The sequence below is a fragment of the Tamandua tetradactyla genome, chromosome 6, assembly GCF_023851605.1.
Source record: "Tamandua tetradactyla isolate mTamTet1 chromosome 6, mTamTet1.pri, whole genome shotgun sequence".
Taxonomy (NCBI): domain Eukaryota; kingdom Metazoa; phylum Chordata; class Mammalia; order Pilosa; family Myrmecophagidae; genus Tamandua; species Tamandua tetradactyla.
In genome coordinates, this window is record NC_135332.1 from 182603063 (window position 1) to 182616427 (window position 13365).

Consider the following 13365-nt stretch of genomic DNA (forward strand, 5'->3'; position numbering starts at 1 on the left):
GTTGTCTCTTCCTTCACCTAAGTTAAGCACTAATATGCAAAAGTGTTGGGCTGCTTCCACTGGTCTCGGCCCCTGGCGGAGATAACTAGAACCGATTACTGGAACCCACAGTGAGACAGGTTTCAGTTCAGAAGAAGAAAGCACTTTCCAATCGTGGTTCAGTCGGAAGGCCTGAACTTGGGATCACACCAGCTGAGGTGCAAATTCTGAATTTGGAGTTGGAAAAAACTTGATCTGAATCCCAGCATTTTCACTTCTGTGCACAATAGAAGCAATTTGCTAAAAAGCTCTCAGTCCGCTATCCTCCCAGCCTGAAGTGTAGATTATTAATCAGTTTACCTACTCATCTTCCCATCCGTCCATCGTCAGTTATTCAGAACATTTTTTCTCCAACAGACACGGGTACCACGTGGCCACAGCAGCAGCATGAGGGTTAAAGCTGTGAATGCAACATGTATGGTTGAAGTACTACTTTTCAAAGGAGCACGCTGCCCCTGCCTGCAGGAGCTGCCAACAGAAAGCTGCACGAGCAGCTCTAGGCAGGGATTTAAGAGAGGTGGCTCCAACATTGGGGGGTGCTACTCCTGCTCACATGTCTTTGGGCCTCTGGCATGGAGACTGACCCCTGTTTGTCCAGGAAATGACCTCCCAGGGTGGAACTCTTTCCGTGGATTCAGACAGCAAGCCAAGCCAGGGCAGAGCAGACAGATGGGCTGAGAGAGGGGGCAGTGGGAGAAAGATCCTTCCAAGAAGAGCTGAAAAGTAGTCTTGTCCACGCTAGCGGAGGGGAAGGGGGTGTTCCAGCAGCTTCCACCAGGCTGCTGATTCCCTGTGAGAGCGGGCTCTCTGGTGGGCTGCCAGGGTCACCGTCCCTGCCAGGACGTGGCCCCTTCCTAAGCATGACTGGGAGGGCCGTCCATGCTTTACAGACACCCTTGTTCTAAATCACAAAGCACACGGATTCATTAGGAATGGGGGATGCGCCATTCAACCCAAGTAAATTGTGGGGTGGGGTTAACGTGCCACCCTTTGAAGACACCAGCCTACTCATACTTCAGTTCTTTTGAAGCCATTAAGACCTTCCCAGAAGCCCCCTCGGCTCCAGGCAGCCCGTCCCCTGTGCTGCTTACACTGAGGAGGTCCCACTCTCTTGTACTGACACGCTTTGAGAGCCAGCAAGGGCCCAGGTACAGAAGGGTCCCTGGGAAGCAGTATCCACACCCAACCACTGATTGCCAGGGATGAACCCTGGGCTGGGCACGGCCTCTCCCAGGATGTGGGCGGTAGAGGCTGTGTGGCTGCACAGCACATTCGAGTCCATCAGTTTCTCTCTCCCAGGACCCAGCAGGACGTGGTCCTGGGTCCACGGGTCTTCTATGCAGATAGGGCTACCCATGAAGAGAAAGGCAGGTGGGGTGGAGTCTGTCTCATTTCTGGCATTTTTATCACTGAAATTTGAGAAAACGTCTTCCACCGTACTCTTTCTCCACAATACCTACTGCAGGTTACTCTGTTCGGCAAGTCATCGTTTTTCTGCCTGTAACATCGGTTAGTTTTACAGGTCATTAGGCCAATGGTGGTGACATTTCTTTGGTTGTGCTAATTAGAGTGCTGTTACTATTCGTCCTTATTTCTTTACCAAGAGCATCACATAAGGCAGATGGAAGAGGCATGGACTGGGGGGGCCAACAGAGGTGAAGCATCTGGTCTACAGGTGGCATCAACAGTCTCGGTTCTTCCTTCTTCCTCATTGCCGACTGAGTTTTCATCAATAGATTTGCAAGGTTTTGGCTCAGTGGTGTGTCCTCATGTTCTTACTGCTGTCAGGATCGCATTGTGCGGGTGTGCATGTGTGTGCACATGTGTGCACGTGTGTATATGTACATGTGGGTGCAGGCACATGCAATGTGGTATATTTATCTTTCAAGGGATAAAATTAAAGTCTAAATTCAAACTCATCTGTGAATGCACTGATCCAGTGACTTAGGGCTATTCACAGCCCAAATGCTTCATATTTTGAAGTCTCAAGCAACCTCATGTTGAAATCAATACTAGTGTCTTTGCAATTCTGATAACTCATGAAACTGTTATCACATTGGAAAAGGACATACTGTCCAGGTGACACTCATGTTTCAGACTGATTGTGGCGCATGCTTTACTTACCTGTAACGCTGCAAGTCTTGGATTCAGAGAGAGCAAAGCTGGATTATCCATGTGATCTTCAACAAACTTCTTTAACCTTCTGAGCCTAGTTTCCTCATCTATAAAATTCAGTTAACAGTACCAGCATCATAAGATTTACGTATTAATGATTAATTGCATTATTTTATTAGCAAAATTATAGGCATGAAATATGACTTGCATGTAATAAGATCTCAAAAACTAGTAAGTATTTACTTTTCATCATTATTGTTATTTTAAACTTGCTGTTCACAGTAATGATTTTATTTTATTTTATTTTAAGTTTCTTACTATGGGCTATACAGCAATCACCCTGTGCCTTCCCATGTAAGAGAGAACCTCAGATGAAAGTTAGCGGCCTTTCCTCTGAAGAACTAAATAAATCCCCTTTTATTACAAGCCAATCTATCTCTGGTGTGTTGCATTCTGGCAGCTTTGGCAGACTAGAACAGTTTCCAAGGAAATAGAGGAATGAATTAAGCAGTGGATTTTGGCCAGCATGTCAGTCTCCCACTTTATACCTTACACAGGCATGAGATACAACATGTGCAGTCTCCACTGAACTTACATGTGTAGGGCTGTCTAGTGTCTAAATAGGGCTAGTACTCCATATGCAGATATGTGTGAAATTTAAAACATGCCTAGATCATATAATGCATCATGTTAGAGATATAAATAGATGTTTGTTGAATTAACATAATAAACATGTCTGCATGTGTGTATACACACAATATATGTCTAGCAAATATTTATAGAGGTATTCATGTGTATAATTTTCTTTCAAAAATGCATAGACATATTTGCATATATATGTATATTTATTCAGCAAACATTTTTTACCTGTGACTGACACATATCAGCATGGATGCACATAAACCCAAAATAAAACATCTGTTATCTCACGCTGCATAGGTAGATCTACCACAGTCAAGAAGCTGGCAGGTAACCTGTAAAGCATAATGAGCTCTCAGGAGTTTTTGGTGTTTAGAGCCCAAGCCCTGTTAAAGAAGGTCTTCTTCCTTCTTTTTAAATAATTAAAGAGAATTATAAACTAAGTCTAAATGGACAGTGCAAAAATACCAGGTTAAATGCAGACCTGATTGAATCCATACCTCTCCCTTCACATGAGTAGTCTGTGATGAGGGGTAAGCCATCATCTGGAGTAAATATTTAGTTTTCTCTACCATTCTATTACACACAATGTTTGGTAGACAACCAAAACTTATAAAACATGTACAGAAGCAAGAAACTGACTAATGGTCAAGAGCAGAAACAGAACTAGAGACTGCCAGATGTGACATCTATATAACAGAGGGTGTAAAATAACGATGAAAAATAAGTCAAATGACTTAAAATGGTGAAATGATATAAATATGTGGAACAGTTGGTAATTTTTTGTGCTATAGAAACTATAAAAAGGCATGAATAGAAATACTAGAAATGAGAAATATGTTATCAGAAATGATTAATCCATCTGATAGGCTTAGCAGCAACCTTGCAGAGAAAAGAAACAAGGAACCTGAAGGCAGGAAGATTGCAAATAGTCTGTGTGTTCAAACTAGAACACACAGACTAAAAACAATCAAATGTATATGAATTGAGATTGAAGGAGAGACTCAAGAAAACATTTGAAGATTCAATGAGATTTACTGGCTATTCATTCATAACATTGCTGAGAATTATTTGTTAATATACAAAAGAAAGGTAACTCCAAAGAGATAAGTACAAAGAAAACTACAGTTAGGCGTATCATAGTCAAAATGCTGAAAACACATAGAAAGGAAATCTTAAAATAATCCAAAGGAAAAGACATACTACATAAAAAGGAACAATATTACAAATAAAGGTAGACTTCTCATTGGAAACAAAAGAAACCAAAATAAAATGAAATTATTTCTTCAAAAGGTTGAAAGAAAAAAAAACTGCCTCTTTAGAAGACTTTAGAATTATTTATCAAAAATACTCATTGTAGATATAAGAAAAACAAAACATTTTCAGACTGGTAAAAATGGAGAGAATTGTCACTGAATGAAATGCTAAGAAGCCAGAAGGAAGCCCAGATCTGTACAGGAATAAGAACAGTGAGAAAAGGCAAACATGAGGATAAACATAAAGTACATTTTATTATCAATCTATGGACATGTGTGTGCCTATGGCAAACATACATATATAAGAAGGAAATTGGCTGTTAAAAGCAAAAATAGTAATAATGTAACGTGGGTTTTAAATAATTCAAAATTAAAAAATAATAATGTGAAAATGAGAGCAAAAGTAATGAAAGGTATTATAAAAGGAATTGTGCTCTTGTAAGAGTCTTACATTATTCTAAAAGTAGAATAATGTTATTTGAAGGTAGACTCCAATGTGTTAAAGATGCATGTTTTGATCTCTAGAGCAATTGCTAAAATATAACACAATGGACTAGAGATAAAGAGTCATTACAGCCCCCCTCCTCTTCCCGGACAGGTTCTGGACACTAAGCATTTACCTCTGGTGAAAGCAGCTCTGGGGCCGAGGTCAGCCCAGGGGTCAATTCCAGGATGAGTTGCAACCTTCCAAGAACCACCCCAGGCCCAGAGGGAAGAACCCAGAAAGAGGACATGGCTACTGAACAGGGGGAAGCAAGGTCTCTGGTATCCATGACCTTCAAGGACAAGGCTGTACTCTTTACTCAGGATGAGTGGGCAAAACTGGATCCTTCTCTGAGAAACCGGTACCAGGACATAATGCTGGAGAACTACACAAACCCGATCTCAGTGGGTTCCCATTTGCCAAACCAAAAGTGATCTCCCTGTAGCGGCTAAAGAAGAGCCCTGGAAGGTACAGAAAGAAAGTTCCAGAGGCACCTGTCTGGGAAGGAAGAAAAATCCCCAAACCACAAAATCAACTCAAACTCACGACTCATCATTTCAAGAACTAATGAGGAAAATACTTAAAAGAGATGAAGTTTTAGACTTCAAATCAGGAAATCCCTGTATATATGAAAACAGATTAAAGAAACAGCAGGACAGAAATGAGGGTTTCCCAACGATTTCAATCACCCATAAGAAAATCCTTATCATGGAAAGAAGCTACCAAAATATTGAATTTGGTCAATCCTGAAATGAGTCCTTGTTAGGCAATAGAGAGTTTCTAGAGAGAAAGCACCCTTAAAATGTGAAATACAAAGAAATAGCTTCAAGGAGAATTCAAGTGTACTTAACCAGACAAAAACCAACTCAACAGAAAAAGGCTATAAATGTAATATACATGAGAAAGCCTTCATTCATAATTCATCCCTTTGTAAACATCAGAAAAACCATACTGGAGAGAAATTATTCTAATGTAAATAATACTTGAAAGCCTTCAGCCAAAGCTTAGCTCTTGTTCAACATCAAAGAACTCATATTGGAGGAAACCTCTACATTTGTAAAGAATGTGGGAAAGCCTTCAGTCATAGTGCATCCCTTTGTAAACATGTAAGAACTATGGAGAAATCCTATAGATGTAAAGAGTGTGGCAAATCCTTCAGTAGAAGGTCAGGCCATTTTATACATCAAAAGCTTCATGCTTAAGAAAACACATATAGATATAAACCTGGTAGAAAGCCATCTAGTTGTCCACCCCTTCCGGAATATCAGAGAATTCATCTCAGAAAGAAATCCTATTTATGTAATGAATGTGGCAACATCTTTAAGTCTAGCTCATCCTTTCATTGTCATCAAAGAATTCACACAGGAAAGAAAACTTTTAAATGCAGTGATTGTGAGAGAATCTTTAGTCAGAGTGCATCTCTAGTCAACATGAAAGAATTCACACTGGAGAAAAGTCCTATACATGTAATGAAGGTGGGAAAGGCTTCACTTCTGTTTCACAACTTAATAGACATACAATAATTCATACTGGTGAGAAATTGTATAGTTGTAATGAATGTGGTAAACCCTTAAGTTCCCATTCAACATTTATTATTCATGAGAGACTTCATACTGGAGAGAAACCGTGTAAATGAAAAGTGCATGGAAAAGTCTTCAGACAAAGTTTAGCTCCTATTCAACATCACAGAATGCATACTGGAGAAAGACCCTATAAATGCAATGAGTGTGGGAAAACCTTCAGGTGTAATTCATCCCTTGGTAATCATCAGAGAATTCATTCTGGAGAGATAACATATGGATGCCTGGAATGTGGGATATCTTTTGGGCAAAGCGCAGCACTTATTCAACATCAGAGGATTCATATGGGGGAGAAAACTTTTTTTTTAATTTTTTTTTTATTAATTAAAAAAATTAACTAACACAACATTTAGAAATCATTCCATTCTACATATGCAATCAGTAATTCTTAATATCATCACATAGGTGTATGGTCATCATTTCTTAGTACATATGCATCGATTTAGAGAAAGAAATAGCAAGACAACAGAAAAAGAAATAAAATGATAATATAGAGAGAAAATAAAAATAAAAATAAAAAGTACAAAAATATATAAGAAAAAAACTATAGCTCAGATGCAGCTTCATTCAGTGTTTTATCATAATTACATTACAATTAGGTAGTATTGTGCTGACCTTTTTTTTTTTTTTTTTAGAAATCATACCATTCTACATATGCAATCAGTAATTCTTAACATCATCACATAGATGCATGATCATCGTTTCTTAGTACATTTGCATCGGTTTAGAAGAACTAGCAATATAACCGAAAAAGATATAGAATGTTAATATAGAGAAAAAAAATAAAAGTAATAATAGTAAGAACAGAACAAAACAAAACAAAAACCTATAGCTCGGATGCAGCTTCATTCAGTGTTTTAACATGATTACTTTACAATTAGCTATTATTATGCTGTCCATTTTTGAGTTTTTGTATCTAGTCCTATTGCACAGTCTGTATCCCATCAGCTCCAATTACCCATTATCTTACCCTGTTTCTAACTCCTGCTGAACTCTGTTACCAATGACATATTCCAAGTTTATTCTCGAGTGTCGATTCACATCATTGGGACCATACAGTATTTGTCTTTTAGTTTTTGGCTAGACTCACTCAGCATAATGTTCTCTAGGTCCATCCATGTTATTACATGCTTCATAAGTTTATCCTGCCTTAAAGCTGCATAATATTCCATCATATGTATATACCACAGTTTGTTTAGCCACTCGTCTGTTGATGGACATTTTGGCTGCTTCCATCTCTTTGCAATTGTAAATAATGCTGCTATAAACATTGGTGTGCAAATGTCCATTTGAGTTTTTGCCCTTAATTCCTTTGAGTAGATTCCCAGCAATGGTATTGCTGGGTCGTATGGCAATTCTATATTCAGCTTTTTGAGGAACCACCAAACTGCCTTCTACAGTGGTTGCACCCTTTGACATTCCCACCAACAGTGGATAAGTGTGCCTCTTTCACCGCATCCTCTCCAGCACTTGTCATTTTCTGTTTTGTTGATAATGGCCATTCTGGTGGGTGTGAGATGATATCTCATTGTGGTTTTGATTTGCATTTCTCTAATGGCCAGGGACATTGAGCATCTCTTCATGTGCCTTTTGGCCATTTGTATTTCCTCCTCTGAGAGGTGTCTATTCAAGTCTTTTTCCCATTTTGTAATTGGGTTGGCTATCTTTTTGTTGTTGAGTTGAACAATCTCTTTATAAATTCTGGATACTAGACCTTTATCTGATATGTCGTTTCCAAATATTGATTCCCATTGTGTAGGCTGTCTTTCTACTTTCTTGATGAAGTTCTTTGATGCATAAAAGTGTTTAATTTTGAGGAGTTCCCATTTATTTATTTCCTTCTTCAGTGCTCTTGCTTTAGGTGTAAGGTCCATAAAACCGCCTCCAATTGTAAGATTCATAAGATATCTCCCTACATTTTCCTCTAACTGTTTGATGGTCTTAGACCTAATGTTTAGATCTTTGATCCATTTTGAGTTAGCTTTTGTGTAGGGTGTGAGATATGGGTCTTCTTTCATTCTTTTGCATATGGATATCCAGTTCTCTAGGCACCATTTATTGAAGAGACTGTTCTGTCCCAGGTGAGTTGGCTTGACTGCCTTATCAAAGATCAAATGTCCATAGATGAGGGGGTCTATATCTGAGCACTCTATTCGATTCCATTGGTCGATATATCTATCTTTATGCCAATACCATGCTGTTTTGACCACTGTGGCTTCATAATATGCCTTAAAGTCAGGCAGTGCAAGACTTCCAGCTTCGTTTTTTTCCTTCAAGATGTTTTTAGCAATTCGCGGCACCCTGCCCTTCCAGATAAATTTGCTTATTGGTTTTTCTAATTCTGAAAAATAAGTTGTTGGGATTTTGATTGGTATTGCATTGAATCTGTAAATCAATTTAGGTAGGATTGACATCTTAACTATATTTAGTCTTCCAATCCATGAACACGGTATGCCCTTCCATCTATTTAGGTCTTCTATGATTTCTTTTAGCAGTTTTTTGTAGTTTTCTTTATATAGGTTTTTTGTCTCTTTAGTTAAATTTATTCCTAGGTATTTTATTCTTTTAGTTGCAATTGTAAATGGGATTCGTTTCTTGATTTCCCCCTCTTCTTGTTCATTGCTAGTGTATAGAAATGCTACAGATTTTTGAATGTTGATCTTGTAACCTGCTACTTTGCTGTACTCATTTATTAGCTCTAGTAGTTTTGTTGTGGATTTTTCCGGGTTTCAACGTATATTATCATATCGTCTGCAAACAGTGATAGTTTTACTTCTTCCTTTCCAATTTTGATGCCTTGTATTTCTTTTTCTTGTCTAATTGCTCTGGCTAGAACCTCCAACACAATGTTGAATAATAGTGGTGATAGTGGACATCCTTGTCTTGTTCCTGATCTTAGGGGGAAAGTTTTCAATTTTTCCCCATTGAGGATGATATTAGCTGTGGGTTTTTCATATATTCCCTCTATCATTTTAAGGAAGTTCCCTTGTATTCCTATCTTTTGAAGTGTTTTCAACAGGAAAGGATGTTGAATCTTGTCAGATGCCTTCTCTGCATCAATTGAGATGATCATGTGATTTTTCTGCTTTGATTTGTTGATATGGTGTATTACATTAATTGATTTTCTTATGTTGAACCATCCTTGCATACCTGGGATGAATCCTACTTGGTCACGATGAATAATTCTTTTAATGTGTTGTTGGATACGATTTGCTAGAATTTTATTGAGGATTTTGCATCTATATTCATTAGAGAGATCGGCCTGTAGTTTTCTTTTCTTGTAATATCTTTGCCTGGTTTTGGTATGAGGGTAATGTTGGCTTCATAGAATGAATTAGGTAGTTTTCCCTCCACTTCAATTTTTTTGAAGAGTTTGAGGAGAGTTGGTACTAATTCTTTCTGGAATGTTTGATAGAATTCACATGTGAAGCCGTCAGGTCCTGGACTTTTCTTTTTAAGAAGCTTTTGAATGACTGCTTCAATTTCTTTACTTGTGATTGGTTTGTTGAGGTCATCTATGTCTTCTTGAGTCAAAGTTGGTTGTTCATGTCTTTCTAGGAACCCGTCCATTTCCTCTAAATTGTTGTATTTATTAGTGTAAAGTTGTTCATAGTATCCTGTTATTACCTCCTTTATTTCTGTGAGGTCAGTAGTTATGTCTCCTCTTCCATTTCTGATCTCATTTATTTGCATCCTCTCTCTTCTTCTTTTTGTCAATCTTGCTAAGGGCCCATCAATCTTATTGATTTTCTCATAGAACCAACTTCTGGCCTTATTGATTTTCTCTATTGTTTTCATGTTTGCAATTTCATTTATTTGTGCTCTAATCTTTGTTATTTCTTTCCTTTTGCTTACTTTGGGATTAGCTTGCTGTTCTTTCTCCAGTTCTTCCAAATGGATAGTTAATTCCTGAATTTTTGCCTTTTCTTCTTTTCTGATATAGGCATTTAGAGCAATAAATTTCCCTCTTAGCACTGCCTTTGCTGCGTCCCATAAGTTTTGATATGTTGTGTTTTCATTTTCATTCGCCTCGAGGTGTTTGTTAATTTCTCTAGCAATTTCTTCTTTGACCCAGTTGTTGTTTAGGAGTGTGTTGTTGAGCCTCCACGTATTTGTGAATTTTCTGGCACTCCGCCTATTATTGATTTCCAACTTCATTCCTTTATGATCCGAGAAAGTGTTGTGTATGATTTTAATCTTTTTAAATTTGTTAAGACTTGCTTTGTGACCCAGCATGTGGTCTATCTTTGAGAATGATCCATGAGCACTTGAGAAAAAGGTGTATCCTGCTGTTGTGGGATGTAATGTCCTATAAATGTCTGTTAAGTCTAGCTCATTTATAGTAATATTCAGATTCTCTATTTCTTTACTGATCCTCTGTCTGGATGTTCTGTACATTGATGAGAGTGGTGAATTGAAGTCTCCAACTATTATGGTATATGAGTCTATTTCCCTTTTCAGTGTTTGCAGTGTATTCCTCATGTATTTTGGGGCATTCTGGTTCGGTGTGTAAATATTTATGATTGTTATGTCTTCTTGTTTAATTGTTCCTTTTATTAGTATATAGTGTCCTTCTTTGTCTCTTTTAACTGTTTTACATTTGAGGTCTAATTTGTTGGATATTAGTATAGCCACTCCTTCTCTTTTCTGGTTGTTATTTGCATGAAATATCTTTTCCCAACCTTTCACTTTCAACCTATGTTTATCTTTGGGTCTAAGATGTGTTTCCTGTAGGCAGCATATAGAAGGATCCTGTTTTTTAATCCATTCTGCCAATCTATGTCTTTTGATTGGGGAATTCAGTCCATTGACATTTAGTGTTATTACTGTTTGGATAATATTTTCCTCTAACATTTTGCCTTTTGTATTATATATATCATATCTGATTTTCCTTCTTTCTACACTCTTCTCCATACCTCTCTCTTCTGTCTTTTTGTATCTGACTCTAGTGGTCCCTTTAGTATTTCTTGCAGAGCTGGTCTCTTGGTCACAAATTCTCTTAGTGACTTTTTGTCTGAGAATGTTTTAATTTCTCCCTCATTTTTGAAGGATAATTTTGCTGGATATAGAAGTCTTGGTTGGCAGTTTTTCTCTTTTAGTAATTTAAATATATCATCCCACTGTCTTCTAGCTTCCATGGTTTCTGCTGAGAAATCTACACATAGTCTTATTGGGTTTCCCTTGTATGTGATGGATTGTTTTTCTCTTACTGCTTTCAAGATCGTCTCTTTCTCTTTGACCTCTGACATTCTAACTAGTAAGTGTCTTGGAGAACGCCTATTTGGGTCTAATCTCTTTGGGGTGCGCTGCACTTTTTGGATCTGTAATTTTAGGTCTTTCATAAGAGTTGGGAAATTTTCAGTGATAATTTCTTCCATTAGTTTTTCTCCTCCTTTTCCCTTCTCTTCTCCTTCTGGGACACCCACAACATGTATATTTGTGCGGTTCATATTGTCCTTGAGTTCCCTGATACCCTGTTCAAATTTTTCCATTCTTTTCCCGATAGTTTCTGTTTCTTTTTGGAATTCAGATGTTCCATCCTCCAAATCACTAATTCTATCTTCTGTCTCTTTAAATCTATCATTGTAGGTATCCATTATTTTTTCCATCTTTGCTACTTTATCCTTCACTTCCATAAGTTCTGTGATTTGTTCAGCCCATGTCCTCTTCATGTCCTCCCTCAATTTATCGATTTCATTTTTGAAGAGGTTTTCCATTTCTGTTAGTATATTCAGCATTAGTTGTCTCAGCTCTTGTGTCTCATTTGAGCTATTGGTTTGTTCCTTTGACTGGGCCATATTCTCAATCTTTTGAGCGTGGACAGTTATCTTCTGCTGCTGGCGTCTGGGCATTTATTCAGATTTCTCTGGGTGTCGGACCCAGCAAGGTTGTAAGATTTTTCTGTGAAATCTCTGGGATCTGTTTTTCTTATCCTGCCCAGTAGGTGGCGCACGTGGCACACGTTTGTCTCAAGTGTTTGGAATAGGTCCCCCCCGGTCACCAATCTCCATGGCCTGGGGATTTCCGATCCAATTCTCTCCGTTGGTTCAGGGGCCGCGCGTGGTGGGGGCATCAGCTGCCGCGGCTTGAGGGGACCCTGTGGCTGGTCGCTGGCTGCAGCGGGCCTGGGGAATTCGCCACCGGACCAGGATGTCGCCCGCGGGGGAGGGGCATCAGTCACCAGCGACCGCAGCCTGGGGAATTCCCCACCGGACCAGGAAGCCTCCCGCGGGGGTGGCCACCGCGGCTTGGATAGCCCTCTGATCCGAGACTCGTAGCCGCGGACTCGAAGCCAAGACTTGAAGCCGCCCGCAAAAGAGGGGCGCCGGCCGCCTCGGCTTGGGAAACTTGCCTCTCCGAGACTCTCAGCCAGCCCGGGAAGGAGGGAGGGGGGAGCTCCGACCGCCGCAGCTGCCGCTGCTCGGGAAATCGCGCGCCACTCGGGGATCTCACCGCAGCTGAGTCTCGCAGTCAGACTAGCCAGTCCACACTGGGTTACGCTGTGTGTCCATTCCCTGCCGTAGCCCCGGGAGCTGTTCTGCACTGTTTCTGTTCACCTATTAGTTGATTTGGAGTCGGAGGAACTAAGACGCATGTACCTTACTAAGCCGCCATCTTGGAACCTCCAAGATGGTTCAAAACTTTTAAATGCAATACATGTGCAAAAACTTTTAGAAAAAGTTTGTCACTTATTGCACATCAGAGAATTCATACTGGTGAGAAACACTATGAATGTAATGTATGTGGAAAACTCTTCGGCCAGAGATCATCCCTTATTAATCATTTTAAGATTCATATTGAAGATGACCACTTGAAAGTAGATTAGCATGTGAAAGCCTTAAACCAAAGCTTATCAGAGAATACATACTTGAAAATTATTTAATAAATGTAAAAAAATGATACAACCAATATTAATTTAGTTCTCTTCTGTCATGGTTAGGGACAGGTGTCAACTTGGCCAAGTTGTGGTACCTGTTCATCTGATTGGGCGGGCGCTGGCCTGTCTGTTGCAATGAGGACATTTCATAGGATTAGGTCATGATCACATTAGCTACATCCACAGCTGATTCCATTTGTAATCAGCCAAGGGGGAGTGTCTTCTGCAATTAGTGATGCTAAATGCAATCATGGGAAGCCTTTTAAGGAAGGCTCAGAGGAGACAGGTTCCATTCCTGCTTTGGCTGGTGAGCCTCTCCTGTGGAGTTCATCCAGGCCATCCATCAGAGTCATCGGCTTCGCAGCCTGCCTTGTG

At 39.4% G+C, this 13365-nt stretch overlaps 1 pseudogene; it reads left to right on the plus strand.

Annotated features, from left to right (window-relative positions):
- Window positions 1-4781: 4781 nt before the first annotated feature.
- Window positions 4782-12939, plus strand: LOC143686533 (zinc finger protein 354B-like; annotated as a pseudogene).
- Window positions 12940-13365: the final 426 nt, after the last annotated feature.